The sequence below is a fragment of the Oreochromis niloticus genome, linkage group LG8, assembly GCF_001858045.2.
Source record: "Oreochromis niloticus isolate F11D_XX linkage group LG8, O_niloticus_UMD_NMBU, whole genome shotgun sequence".
Lineage (NCBI taxonomy): Eukaryota > Metazoa > Chordata > Actinopteri > Cichliformes > Cichlidae > Oreochromis > Oreochromis niloticus.
Genome location: NC_031973.2, coordinates 6,023,803 through 6,038,691, shown reverse-complemented (window position 1 = coordinate 6,038,691; position 14,889 = coordinate 6,023,803). Strand labels below are relative to the sequence as shown.

The 14,889-nt window shown below is 42.4% G+C and overlaps 1 protein-coding gene across 8 annotated transcripts in view; it reads right to left on the bottom strand.

Moving 5' to 3' along the window:
* thrab (thyroid hormone receptor alpha b) overlaps positions 1-14,889 on the bottom strand; it is a 165,391-nt gene that overhangs the window by 88,055 nt on the left and 62,447 nt on the right. Inside the window, exon 1 of one of the 8 annotated variants that reach the window (XM_019362301.2) lies at positions 6,740-6,810. The exons of the other annotated variants lie outside the window; for them this stretch is intronic. The gene's annotated coding sequence lies outside the window, so the exon portion shown is untranslated. Of the gene's footprint in view, positions 1-6,739; positions 6,811-14,889 lie in introns of those variants that run through there. 8 annotated transcript variants of the gene reach the window in all.

Here is a 14,889-nt window from a genome sequence, read left to right as displayed (position 1 = left end):
TACAACAGAGACAGTTGAAGTCATATAGAAAATAATTACTTTAAGTTATTGCTGCTAAAGGTCATTCTACAAGCTACTAAGCTGTACTTAGTTTTCCCTAGAAGCCGTAGAAACCTTTTTCACATGACGCCACCATCTCACTCATGTGGGTAGTGTTGACATTAGTAGTAAAAAGTCCATGTTAAGAAAAAAAAGTCCTGATATTAACCAGACAATAGTTGAGTCCTGTTCTTTAAAATGCACAGTTGCAGGCTTGTATACTACTGAAGTTACCACAGTGTCTAAAGCAAAAGAGTGCAATGCAAAACCTTGAAGTATACGGTGTGAAAACCATCGTTATGGTTTCAATTTAAAACCTCCTTTCTTGCCACACGGTGACTAGTGTTATATCTGATAACACATCAGTTTAAACAAACAGGAAGCAGAAAACCATCAGGAAAGTTTTACTCTGTTTCAGAAATCCGAAGTCTGTTAGAATCAGTACAATGAGATCAAATTTAAGTAGCTGAAGCAGCGTAAGATGGAGAAAACGGCCAAAAAATGACCATAAACATACTCAAGGCGTATCATCATTTTGTCGCAATGCAGCAGGGTATCTTTAGCAGTAATTAATCCAACCTGGATTTGTTTTCTGATAATCTGGTCCTCCTTTTGTAAACGGCAGTGTTAATGTAATTTCAGAGATGTTGCACAGTAATGCCCGTTTCTCCCCAGGGTAGAAATTTCTCACAGACTTGTTTTCGAGCTCTTATATCGTGTATCCTCCTGATGTCTACATTACACTTGCTTTTTCTGGAGAAGAATTCACTCTGGCTTTCGTTACAGTCTGGCTGCACAATGCAAACGCCTCATTGTGCAGCACCTGCAGTGATAGTATGTGTCTATAGGAGCAGGAAGAATATTGGCTTTAGTCAGTCAACCTTTTCTCAGGATAGGAGCATGTTGGGTTGCATGCAATGTCTTTTGTGTTTTTGCAGGTGTGTATGTCCGTCGGGATCTGCCTTTATCTTGGGCTGGTCCATTAGCTGACAGCAGAAGGGTGGAGAGAACATTACCAGAGAGACATTTGTTCTGTGTCTGACAAGACCCAGCTGTAAAAGATGAGACTATATTTTACACCAGCGGCCTCCTCAGATAAGATTCTGCCTTTTCCTTTTCTTTTAGCTCACATTTCCCTGGAACAAGCCTTTTAACATTACTAACTGGTGCAAAAGTATCTCTGTCATGTTGTAGAATTGTATCTGCAAATCCAAGAATCACATTAAATGACCTGCAGAGGTTGCACTCTGGCTTTAAACGGCTCGTTTTCTTCCCGTCCCCATCTGCAACCCTTTCAGTTCCCTTGTTGCCACAACAACACGTGTTCCAAACCACAACTTCCGGGTGAATCCGTGAGCCGATTGGCTGAAAGCAGTACATACCCACGACACGCCTACTCTAAAATTCTTGCTGAGGTTTCTGGCACTGGTTTCTGGCCCTTTCTGCCCAGGCAATTGGAGGTTTGCATCAGTATTACGTGACTGTGCACACACCCACACACAAACACACTCACAGACACACACACCAAAAAAAAAGAAAAGAAAAAAAAGAAAGGACACATGAGTGCTAAAGTCAGCACATTAGCAAACGTCAGACCTGGGCTCTGCTCCGGAGGACAGCTGCCAAAAGTGACTGGCTCTGTCAAAACACATCGCTCACACCTACACACTGTTTGTTGTTATTCCGCTGCTATTTCATTGATAGAGTCTCAGTAGAATACAGCATGAGACGAGGTGCTAAATGCAGTAACGCTCCAGGGAGAGGAGAGTCACCATGATTCAAAAATGGGCACAACAACGCGCTATTTCTAGGCATGAAGAAGAGGAAATTAAAAGTCAGAGTTCACTCCTATAGGCCGCAGACATATCTCGAAGCCTCAATGTGCCACATTTTCATCGTTTCTGCAGCTTTACCACGAGCCTGCCCTTTAAACCACACACTTAGCCCACAGTGGGAACCTCATCGCAGACCACCTATAAGATGTATTTTCTATCTACACACAGCTTAGCCACTGATGTATGACTGTGCACGTAAGCTTAAATGACAGAAATATGGAGTCAGTAAAACAAAGATTTCCTTACGATCTACTAAAACTGGAAGATTGGTGAGGTTTAGGGACAGATTCCGACTTGTTTAACTGTCGTCTATAGAGAGCAAATTGAATTAAGGAAACATAAAAGTGCAGTTTTATAAGATGAGTAAACACAAGGATGTAACAGCATATGGCTCCGATAGGGGAAATTCCAGCTTTGCCCTTCTGCTTGGCTACATTAGAGAACCGCAACTACATAAACCCTGGAGCTGAAGCCAAGAAAAATCAATAAAACTTATATTAAATGATAAAAACCTGACATAAAATATTTATTTTAAATCTTACATTTATTTCTGGGCACATGGCTTTTACTAGGAGTCTGCTTGTGGTGCAGAATACAAAAACTAGACATGCAGCTCAGCTTATTTGTTTCCTGCGTGTTTTAGAGTCCGTTACAGGCTTAAGGTTCATAATGCACAGAGTGGACTCCTCAGCTGGGCTGCCTTTCCGAGCATGAGCTGCTCCAGAGCCGCTAACCCATTTCCCCGGAGTGAGCAAGAGCACACAGGCAGCAGAAAGCAGCCATACGGGCAACAGGGTGGGAAGGCAGTCATTGATTATAGTGATTAACCGAGGGGAAATGTGCCTCATTTTTCCTGCAGAAGGAACACGAAGGAGAGAGGAGGGCAGGAAAAAGAAAAAGGAAAAGGCCAGATGTGAGGGGAAAACATAAAAACCTGAACGAAAAGGAGGAGATATGAGAAAGTTAGGAGAAGCTCGGTAGGTTACACTGGGGAGATGAGGCAAAATGCTGCTGATAATCTTATTACCTCCAGATAATTAGGCATTCAGTTTAAAGCACTGCTAATGACTCTGCTTCCTTCCACACACAAACTTGACTTTACGGCCCAGGTATACTGATGCTCGTCTGAATATATTTTACAGTCTAATTTTAGATTTCCAAATATTCAAAATAATGATATACTACTGAAACACTTCCTCGACCTTAAGGTTGAGGAAGTGTTAAAGGTCGAGGAAGTGTTGAAGTTAAGGTTATTTCTAACCAGCTAACCCCAGTTTTTCCTGTCTAGTCTGGTTGATTACAGATAAGGTCAGGTTTCTGCTCTTGACAGAACTCCGTGTCATTCAGTTGTTTTGAATCTTGAGTCGCAGGGTTGCACAGACTCCATCTCCACTGTCATGGACTGCAGCTAGCAAGGGGTGGTCACTGTTTCGCATTATGAGTCTGCTTTGAGTCGATGGACCAGCAGGTGAAGAAGTGGTTTCACTCTGCTGAGATTACCAATCCTTCCAGGAAAGCAAGCATGAGCAGGTCTGAGGTGGTTGAGTTGATGGATGGTAGACTATATCAGATATTGTTATCTATGAACACAGAAAACATTTAAAAATCCCCTCTCAAGCCCAGACGAGTACATACAAACACCCCTGCTTCAAGAAAAACACGACACAATCTCATTCTGTGGGAAATACTGAGAATAAAAGTGTGTACAAAAATAACTAAAACTGGCATACTTTACACCACATCACAAAAAACAGCCACGACTTTCACAGCAGATAACCGCTGAGTCACAGCTCAAGGATCAATATGCAGAACCAGGTTTTATTACTGCAGGAATTAGCAAAATGAACTTTGAGTAACACAATCAAATTATACAGCTTTAAATGCAAAACCTCACCATCCAAAACTATGAACTTCATACTTCATCCCCATCAAGTTTTGTGCCAGTGCAAACCAATAGTTTGAAGCTAAAAGCTCCAGACTGATGAAATTTTATGTCTCAAGGTCACTTCTTACCCATTTCTAATTTTAGTTTTATATCTCATGAGCAGCCAAGGCTCCTCTGATGCCAAGCATGAAAAAAAGAGCGAGCCAGAAAGATCCCAAGGCCAAGCGACTTGCTCCTTAAAACCGGTCTCCTGGGTTTTGCGTTTGTGTGTGTGTGTCTGTGTATATCTGCGTAATTGAGGTAATTAGCTGATCTAACAGATTGACAGTGGACTGGACTCCTGCTGTGGGTGGGCTCTAATTATCTAAGTTATGAGGGTATGTGGTTTAAATGCTTGAATGAATGCGTTACTCTGCAAATGCACAGCAGGACGTGACGGCCAGTGTGCACTAATCCCGGGAATCTAAAATGGAAATGCTGTAATACCGAGTAATTAATTTAATCCAGGATCCTCTTTAACAAGGTCCTCAAATCATCACTGCTTTTCACCGTCGCTGTACCAAGACAGGGACCTTCTCATCTTCCATCCAAGTTTCTCTTTCATTTTAACTTGACAGCTTTACTGTTGAATAAAGGATTTATGCCACACAGTGAGAGCTATATGATGTCACTGAAAATTATATTCAAACCATGAATGACCTTTAATACAAAACTTTACCAAAAATTCACATTGACAAACTGTTTCCTCTGAAATTCCAACATAACTTAAAATAAAGTCGAGCCAGAACCGATACTGTGTAGTTACACAACATGAATTTGTAATGCCTGGCAATAAGTGGAAGCAAAAATATAATCTTCTGTGGGAAAATAATAAACGCTATGATGTAATCGCTTGTCTACGTGTGTGCCGTATTCTCATAAACTCCTGTGTTATTTTGCCAAAAAATCAAACTGTGGCACTGACGCCCGAACTAAAGTGAGAATTTTTTCTAGGTGATGTCACAATAGAGACTACATGAGCATGCTGATGGCTATTTTTCTGGCTGTTATCTGACAAAGGCTGGACATAATCATCACAGTCTATAACTTGGCGTTGAAAGAAGCCACATTTTTTAACCATGGGATCCAAGTTCACACTTGAATATACTCGTCATGTGGGGATTGACCAGATGCAGGCCTGCAGACCAAACCAGGCCCCAACTGCTAGTTAAAGAAACCAGGCTCTAACTTATATAACCGTCCCAGAACAGGAATAAAGTTCTACCTCCCACTGGATCCCAGCCTGCAGGATAAAAGTCCTTCCTCAGCATGTTTCATCTGCCCCGTAGCTGCCACATCCCACATCCTTCTGATGACATTTACGATCTGATTGATGGGACAATGTCCAGGGCTGCCGCTCGCGTTAAGGCGCGGTCGTTTGATCAGCAAAGGCCCACCCTGTACGTGCTCGGAAATCAAAAGCTGCGGGCCAAGGCCAGAGAAAATGCTGCATGTGCAGAGGAAAAATACATGTTGACACATCTGAAAAAAACAGGAGAAAGACCTCTGACACGCTTTGGAAGCGCTGCAAGGATTTCTTTATGCCATGAGTGTGTGTTTTTGAACACATAATATTTGTTCATGGCGATACAGATGCGATACAGTGTGTGAGTGTTTACGTTCCGTCACAGATGAAGCCCTAAGGTGTTCGAATAGTAGAGGGAACACACACCAAGCACACGCTAAAACACTTAAACATAACCACATTTAGCAGGGTGCAAAAATAAACAGACATAATACAAACGGTCACTTTCTTGGATCTTCTCCAAGTGCGGCGCTCCTAATAAGCAGGCGGCTGAACGGCATCAGTGTGTTTCTGTTTTTGAAGCCGGACCGCGGAGGGCCTCGTGACGAGGAGCGAAACGAGCCGGCAGATAAGTGGGGAAAGGATGAGGACGAGTCATTACGCTCGACGCCGCCACAGCAGGAGAGACGGAGGGCGATGGGGGGGGGGGGGCTTGTTTGTTACAGATCATTATGTGATGTGATTGCGCTCAGAGAGTCAGATTTCTGATGACAGCCTGAGCTGCTGACCTCGGACCGATTTTATGTGGGAAAGCAAGGCAAAACAAACAATAATTACTGCACAATGAATTATCAGCGAGGATTCTGGGAGGCAATAAAAGCCGCACAGTGGATCCCACAGTCTAAGCAAAACAACACTCGGCAATTAGTGCAGAGAAAATGCTGTCCTATTAGTGGCAGAGGCTGGTGTTCTTCCTTATTCAGTAGTGTTGAGGTATGATGCAGTAGCGCACTACCCCGCCACCCTCACAAAAATCTGCATTTTCTGATTGCCAACAAATCCCAGAAAAAGCAAGGATCCTGCTAACAACAGTAGGGTCGACGCCTGATGTCTTACTGCTCTGTTCCATGGAGCTCCATCATTAAGCCACACGGGATGACATGTTTGTTAATTATCCTGGACACACAGGCTGTAATTTATTTTGAGTCAATCAGCCTCCTGCACCAATCTTGCATATTAATCTGAACAGAAAACTACCCGACTGCTAATTTTGCATGTGAGGAATACCAGACTAGAGATAAATTTGCACAATAAGTTAACTGGGGAGGAAAAACTGATGCAGATTTCAAAATGCAAACATTTGGAACTGACCAACAACCCATATGCTATACCTATAGGTGTATCCTCAAAAACATAGCAATTATAAATCCATCCATGTTCCGTCCCTTCTTCAGGTCACAGGGAGAGCAGACAGGTCTCAGACTTCCCCGTCCCCAGCCACCTGCTCCAGCTCATCTCGGGGGACATCGAGGTGTTCCCAAGCCAACCAAGAGATGAATGCCCTGACCCTAACCTTCTCCCAGTAGTACCCCAGATCGTCATCCTAGTCAGACGCAGAACCACCTCAACCGCCTCCTTCAAGCAGAGGAGTAGTGGCTCTACTCAGAGTCCCTCCTAAATAATCAAACTTCTCACCCTGTGTTCACCAAGGGAGCCTCAGCAGTCTCTTCACCACGACACACCAGTACAGCGTCTGCATCATCGTGGATGTGACAGTCTATCGGTCAATCTCTCCGTGAAAGAAGCCTGTAAAAAAGTACATCGCTGACATGCAGGGGCACCGAGAATGAGAGAGTTGCATGAGATCTGTGGATTTAGCGAATTTCTACTTACTATTTTATTGCTGGTCAAGTTGACTGCTCAGCAGGCCAAAGTGACCCTGAAGCCACAGGGCAACGTCCCAGTGCTCACAGCAGGAGGTCTACCACTGATCCACCAATAAATTACTACTGTTTGACTAATGTTTTCTAAAAGACAGAGGGGTCAGCTATTTTAGGAGATAAATTAACATTTTATTGAAACTTAAACAGTATACATTTGTCCTGTTTACACATTTATGACTTCAGTAGGAACTAACAAGGCAAGAGCAGAGGACCATTGACAGGGAAGGGAAGTTAGAAAGTATGGAGACAGACTTTGCTGAGAGCAAAAATTCAAGTAAAAGGCCAACTTTATCCTTTCATGCTAATTAGGCTATGCAAACGTCCTGACTGAGGCCATTTTTTGTCCAGATTCCAGCATCAGCAGCACAGAAAGAGGCCAGCACGCAAATAAAATGCGTAACCTTGAGCTCAGCTTCATTTATATATACACAGTGTATTGACAGGATGCCAGAGCAAAGGTACCACTGCTAGTGGCTAACATAACAGATCATTAATGCTAACTGTGTGTAGAAATAGATGGCAACCCCTCCTCCCAAGTAAAAAAAAAGCATCTAAAAGTAGCGGTGCGGCCAGAGAGCTGACATCCACAAACACATATCAAAATGCCACAGGGAAAATGAATGAGTCTGGTCTTCGAGCACCACATAATCGGGCCTCGCTTGTGTACGACAGCTGCAAATAACCATGTTCACTCAAAAACATGAGCAGCATCGGCAAAGTGCAGCGGTCGCAAATGTGTACCTTCTGTGTTAATGTATTCGATCTCTCATTTAGCAAACGTCTGTCAGGGTATGAAAAAAAGAGCTCACTTTAGGTACTGCTAGCACGCAGGCTGACCACACAGAACAAACTCTATCCCTGCACGGACGCACTCTGTTTGCCAGGAAACCATTGCCCCCCTGAGCCACTAGCAAATAGCCTCTGAGCAGAGGGGGTTTCAGTAATCAATGAGCTGTGGACAGGGTGGCAGCAGACAGCTAGTTAGTCCAGCTGACAGATACCCACAGACACTTCCAGAGATGTAGCCAATGTCGGCTGTCTGCATGTGGTTTTTGGAGGTTTGAGAATTGATGTTCAAAGACAATAGTAAACACAGCACAGTGATAATACTGGCAGTAATCTATCATGCCTGTCTTTAGATGGGTACCTCAGAGATTTGTGGCTGCCAGCCTCTTGGAGTTCATGTTTAAGTCAAAATGTGTCATTAATTGTTCATTTTAAATGGACTTAGTCGTAAGCTTTGTTTCGTAGTAGTTCCCAAACAGCCACGTGACCTCAGCTTGATTTCTGTGCATCGGCTCGCTGTTCATTCTACCGTTTTGGCCGCAAATTTAGCAAATCTGGATCTAGAAACTTGGACACCACTAAATCATGATTTATCCACAAATCATCCCATTATTTAACATCTACATCCCTGTAAATGTTAACTGAAGTCTTTGTGTCTTGTCTCTGGCTCCTAAACATTAGACATGTAGATCTGAAACTGACTGAGGTTTTTTCCTTCATGGCTGCTCAGCTTTGAAGCAACATGCCCGAGGAGTGAAGGTTCAGTGAACACATTTGTAAACACCAGCTTCTACTATTTTTGTTGTCATTTGTGGTACTGTACTGGCATTTATTCATTTCGACATTTTGCATTTTGGAGAGATGACTTTTAAGATAATTTCCCTTCAAGGGCACTTCAAGGCCACAAATACGTCAAAAATACCCCTTTCTTCTCTTATCGCAACAGAAGAATGAGATAAGCCGCAAAAGTTGAGAATGATTCTTATTTATTCCGTCAATGAATGTGTTTGTATCTATGCCACACACACACACACACACACACACACACACACACACACACACACCTGTTCAGACACCTACATCTGTGTGGCAAACGCAGGACTGGTGGCTTTTACCTGCCATTACTGAGTAAGCCATCAGTGTTCCGCACAGCCGTGTGAAAAATAGGCCAGAGAGAAGAGTGGCAGTGACACCATGTGCAGCAATCTCAACACTTCTGCTGTGAGTGAGAGTAACGAGGAAAGAAAGCGAGCACTGCAGCACTAAACTCCAATGGTATTACTCCGGTCGCTGCTTAAAAACAAATAAAACTTCTATAGTCACCTGTTCAAATACCGGCACACATACAGACTAAAGTTTAAACATTTTATTCTTTAATGTATAAACTACTCAGACTAAATGGGAATAACGAGATTCTCTTTCCAGAACCCCTCAGGCAAACAGATTTTACCTTGAGCCAGTCGTAGCTGTCATACTTTCCAAAAACAAATTCCACTGAACCTGCTAATGTGGCCATTAAAGTCAAGTCGAGCCTGTGTGTGTGTGCGTGTGTGTGTGAGTCAGTACATCAGTCATCACTAATTTTCTTCAACTGAAATGGGAAAACAGGTACATCGGAAAATCAGTTTGTTTCTATTCCTGTAAAGAATTCTCGGCAAACAAGTTGCCAAGAACATTTCAGCTTTCAATCAGGCATGACCAAGACAAAAGAACCTTTAACGGCAAGGAAGTCACCTCTGGAGGTTTTAACAGCGATTAGAGTTTTAAAAAAGTCTATATGTAACATGGACAAGGGCTGTACCTAAAACAGCGTTTAGATGCCTTTTCATATTCACTCTACAAGTATCTGGAGCTTTGCTGGAGTGAGAGAACAAAAACATCAAGACATTTACTCATATGAGGGTGGTGTACGAAAGCGCTGTCTAACATCATCTAATAGGTATTCGTCTGGGTTCATATTCGCCAACTGTGAAGGCAAATGGTTCATTTTGATTTTATCCTCATCTAACTTTCTCTTCATCCTGGAAGTAAAAAACATCCTGGACATAACAAGATGCATTTCATTATATACAGAAGACAAGAGACCTCAGTCATACAGGCCTGGAGACCGGTTGGCAAGCCATTGTGTATTCCCAACTGATTGGCGAGTGGCTGTTGGAGTTTGCTGAAAGCTGGTAGGCAAAATCAGTCACAAAGAGGGTTCTGCACCAAAAACCTCCTTGTGATTGCTTTGTCTGCTGGTAGGTACAGCAGTAGCCTATAGTTTGCAAGGACCATGGCAACTTGTCTACAAACACTCAATGTTGGCTTTCAGAGTAAATGTTGGGCCTTCCCACTGCAGCATGTTTCAGAAGGCGCGACAAACAGCGCCCACAAACAGTCCAGTTTGTGTCGCACCTTTCACAGTGTGTGGTGAAGAAATCTCAACAAACAAGATGCAGAAAATTGGCAACAACTGTGTGCTTGACCATAGAAATCTGCTGACAACTAAAGTAACCACAAGATTCTGAGTACAGCACGTGGTACCCAGTTGTGACCACTCTCTAGGGAAGTAGTGATTGCTAAAGTGCTGCCAATCAGTGTCACACGTCAATCACTGCGGTCTTCTTAAATCCCATTATGCCAATGGTTCGCTACACTTTTTGACTTGGGTAATTTGTTTCATTGCCACCAACTGTATGTTTCTACCTTATCAATGAGGCTGTGCAGAACTCCTAAAACAAGTACTAGAACACATTTGCCAATAGATAAACAAACATTACAAAGACTACAATTAGTGAGCAGCGAAGATACAGTACAGCTAAAGAAGGCATGAATCACATGAATCCACTAAAATACCACGTGTACCAGTGAAATGCACACTACTCTTGTATACGTATCACCAGCTGACTCAGTGTGAGAAGTATGTGGGCTGACAGACTGTCACAGGAAATCAAGACATGATATTGAAATCTATTGGAAAGCATTTAGAAACAGATTTTTTTTTAGGGTATTGTTTTGTGGGGAGCATAACGCTAACAATTCATGCTGAACCTGGATTGTGACTGAACCCTAATACCTAAAAAAAATATAAATATTAAATCAAACAAACAAAAGAAAACCACTGAAAGTCACTGAATTCTGATGAGGAATATGATGAATTCAAAGTAGGATCAGTCTTGGTTGAGTGACTTTGCTTGGATTTTGCAGATTACAATTTATTATGAAAAACCACATCTTATTTTTGCAAAACATGCCACTCGCATCAGATCATGCATAAATTTATACATGCAAGACTCAGTTAAACTTGCAAGAGCCAGCAACTGTTGTTGAACGCTTGTTAAAAAAAGGCCTGTGCAGATGCATAACAAACAAGCAATTGTTTGAATGAGCATGCAGAGCATCAACTATACACTGATAAAACAAACAAGGACTTTGCCCGTTGACAACATTCAGTAATTTCCTACACATGATAATATTTAGCTTGTGTTTCCATTCATCCGTTTCTGAAGCACTTAACCAGTTCAATTCCATTCATGTATGATATTATTGTTATTTAAATATTCACTTTAATTTGACCCAGCACTGTTTCCTATCCAGCGGATATATAACCAACATTTGCACTGCATGTGCACATGCCATCCATACTCTTAGCTCTGCACATTTTGAAATGATGTTTGGTGTAAGGAGAGGCTATACCGATCGATGGTCATCGCCGTGAAACGAGTTACTGTAAGTGCAATGAAAGCTTTCTAAAGCTAGCATAAATGAAAAACACAAGTGGTGTGTGCAGGGAGAAACACTTTGAAATAAAGCTTTGCCATAAACATAGAAAACACACACACAGGTATAACAATGTATAAAGGATGTGTATTCCATTTTTTTTACATGCAAAGTATCGCCTGGAGAGCTAACGTGGGTGCAAAGCGGTGAGCTGTGTTTACAAGCACAAACTCCGCAAATGCAATAGCTCCAAGGGTACAACACAACTGTGCACGATTTTGCAACGTCGTGCAAGCAGTGGAATCTGTGCTGCAATCGGGTTTAACTTCTGATATCTGTGGTTACCATGATGCACCACAACTGCATTGTAGTGAAAATGTGTTTTCGTCAGTGGGAATGTACTGCAAGGAGAACAGACGAGATATGCAGAGTGTCCATACTGGTTAAGAAAAAAAGAGTCGTTGATTATAACAAGGTTCAAGACACTGATGCTTGAGCTTAGGAACAAACTACCAAGTCAAATCTATTTGAAGGGCAAAACTTCAAAAACTAAAACTGAAAATGAAGCAGCGTTGGTAATCTTTCTCAACTTCTGGCTCCTTTACAAAACCAAACCTATGATCTCATATCGTCTTACAGTGTCATTACAGCTAATAAAAGTGATAAGAAAGTAAGATCTGACTGGAATTCGCCTTTAAGCTTAGTAAGAACTTTGCATGTTCTTGCACGCTTTCAAAAGGTCGAAAATTTGCGACTGCATATACCAAATGTTCATTCATCAATGTAACTAAAAAGTAAAGAAAATGTAACAGGACTAGATGGAGCACAGCTGGATTTTCTTACTTTCAGTTCAGCAGCTGTTCCTCTTTGCTCCAACAGAAACCACTTCCAATAAAAGATGCCATTTTCCAACGTGGAACGCTAACAGACAGATTATACATCACTTTATTTTCCCAATTTCACTCCTGCTGCTGACATGACCGACTCTGTTGCTGCATGCAACACACTCTACGAAATGTGCATGTACACCACATGTGTGCACGAATGTTTGTGAGTACAGTACGCACTATAGCAGCTATGTCAGCAGCAGTCTCGTAGCAGCAGGTGAGATTTACGAGGTGCTAAGAATGCTTGCCTGTAGCCAAGTGATGGGAGACGGATTCGCCCTCCTCGCCTCCTTGTACCCCTGCCTAACACTCCCCGATTGCCTCCACTTGAAGACACACAAGCACTTAAAGATACACATTCACATAAACACATGGCTGCACTTATACATGCAGTAACCCCACTAGACAAACATGCACGCACAACCCCTGAACCTTAAAGTGTAGCTAAAGCCTTCACTGCCCCCACTCCAGTTCTCAAAGACACGCTTCCTGGGGCTAAAAACACCTTCTAAAATGTCCTGCTCACCAATTTTTCTTCCCTGCTGACTAAATCTCTCCTCCTTCACACATATTCTGGAATTAAAGCATGCACGGAGATACAGTACAGTGGGGATCATTATGATAGAAAAGGCTGTCCTGACAGGGGAGCATGTTTTACAGCTTGAGGCTTCTGCCTTTACTGGATGACATAGAGTACAGGGTTTCATTTTCTCTTGCAGCTGCTATATATTCTATAGCTTAGGTGAGCAAGTAAACACATACACCCATATCCAGGACGCAGAGTGTGTATCAGATGGATGGCTGCTTACTGCAGGTTTGCTTTACGCTACAACAAAAATAAATTTTCTTATGACCGATGAAGGTTCTGTTTGACGAGCAAACATACCTTGTATGTTTTTGGATGCCTTTCAAAGAACCTTTTACCTTCATATTTTATTACACATACCAAACTAATAAACCAAGTGATCAGTCAAATCTGCAGGATTTTCTGAGTCAAACAGGCTTTCAATCCGGTCACACCAGATTTCAGCGTCGTTGGGACCTAGTTCTCCTCTTAACACCCTACATTACAGCCTGTGCATCCTGACTGCATCCACCTTTATTTAAAGGCTGCAAGGCATACTTCATAGAATTGCTTTAGTTGGTTACCGTGGCTTGCTGTATTGTCTGGTTTAAAACAAAACGAGAAGACTAAAAAGATTTTCATCTTCTTTGTTGCAGTGAACAAATGTGTGTGAGCAGGGAGGGCGATATGCACTGCATACACACCTCTGGGGATACGTCAGCGTACTTCAGGGGTGTCCAACTCCAGACCTCAAGGGCCGGTGTCCTGCAGGTTTTAGATGTGTCCTTGATCCAACGCAGCTGATTTAAATGGCTAATGACCTCCTCAACATGTCTTGAAGTTCTCCAGAGGCCTGGTAATGAACTAATCATTTAATTCAGGTGTGTTGACCCAGGGTGAGATCTCAAACCTGCAGGACACAGAGTCCTGGACACCCCTGGCATACTTGGTTGTTGGACAGTTTAAGCAATCTCTCAACCTGAATCACGAACCTTCGAGGATGAGCATCCTGAATGTCAATTATTTACAGCAGTATCATAATCAGTTACAACACAAGTCAATGCTTAAAACAGACTTTTTTTCCCTTCTACTGGGGCATTGTTTTCACTCAGTGGTTGAACAGGGGGCCAAATGCAGATGCTTGGGTTCGATTCTGACCGAAGGCCATCTGCTTCTCCATCTCCCTGCTCTACTGTCTCCTCTTCACTAAAATTAAGAAATAGAAGTGAGAAAAGCTCAGAGAGGAAAAGAATACTTCTCCCGAGGTGTATATTGATTGCAAAAGCTACCAAACAAAGAGTCACTCAAATATTCAATACTGTTTTGTTGTGAAATGCTCTGACATTACGTGTCCATCTAACATGCACACTTTCAACCTGTGAATGACAGGAGTCCCCATTTGGCTTGCAAAGAGCTTTCCGTCATTAAAGACATTCCCTGCAAACATCTGTCCAAACAACTCCGATGGCTGTTCTGTCTTCCTCTGTCCATGCTGCTATGCATTATCTCTCTCCTCTGCAGGGACTTTGAGGATTAAACTGCAATTATATGCTTCCCCTTTCTCCCCAGCTGTGCAGAAAGGGGAGAGGAAGGGAGACCTTTGACCCTAAACTAATCTTTGAATGACTCAAATTTAAATACAACTGTCAACGTACACAGATCCACCGTACATATTTGCATATTTATAACCCCCAACGCACTGCAACCAGTATACAGAGATATATTTTTCAGAAACTGAGAACAGAGCAGACGTCAATGTCAAATGTCACATCAGTGTCAGACATGAAAAAGCAGGAAGCAGCAAGGATAGGCAGCAATCACTTCCTATATGACATTACCCAACTGAATGTATAGAAGGTATCAGCTGAGCCATCACCCGATGAGCCTGGCAGTAAGATCAGCTGATTTACTTGGATGATCAATTTATTATTTAGTGTTATTCGCAACCAATAAGACCTTCAA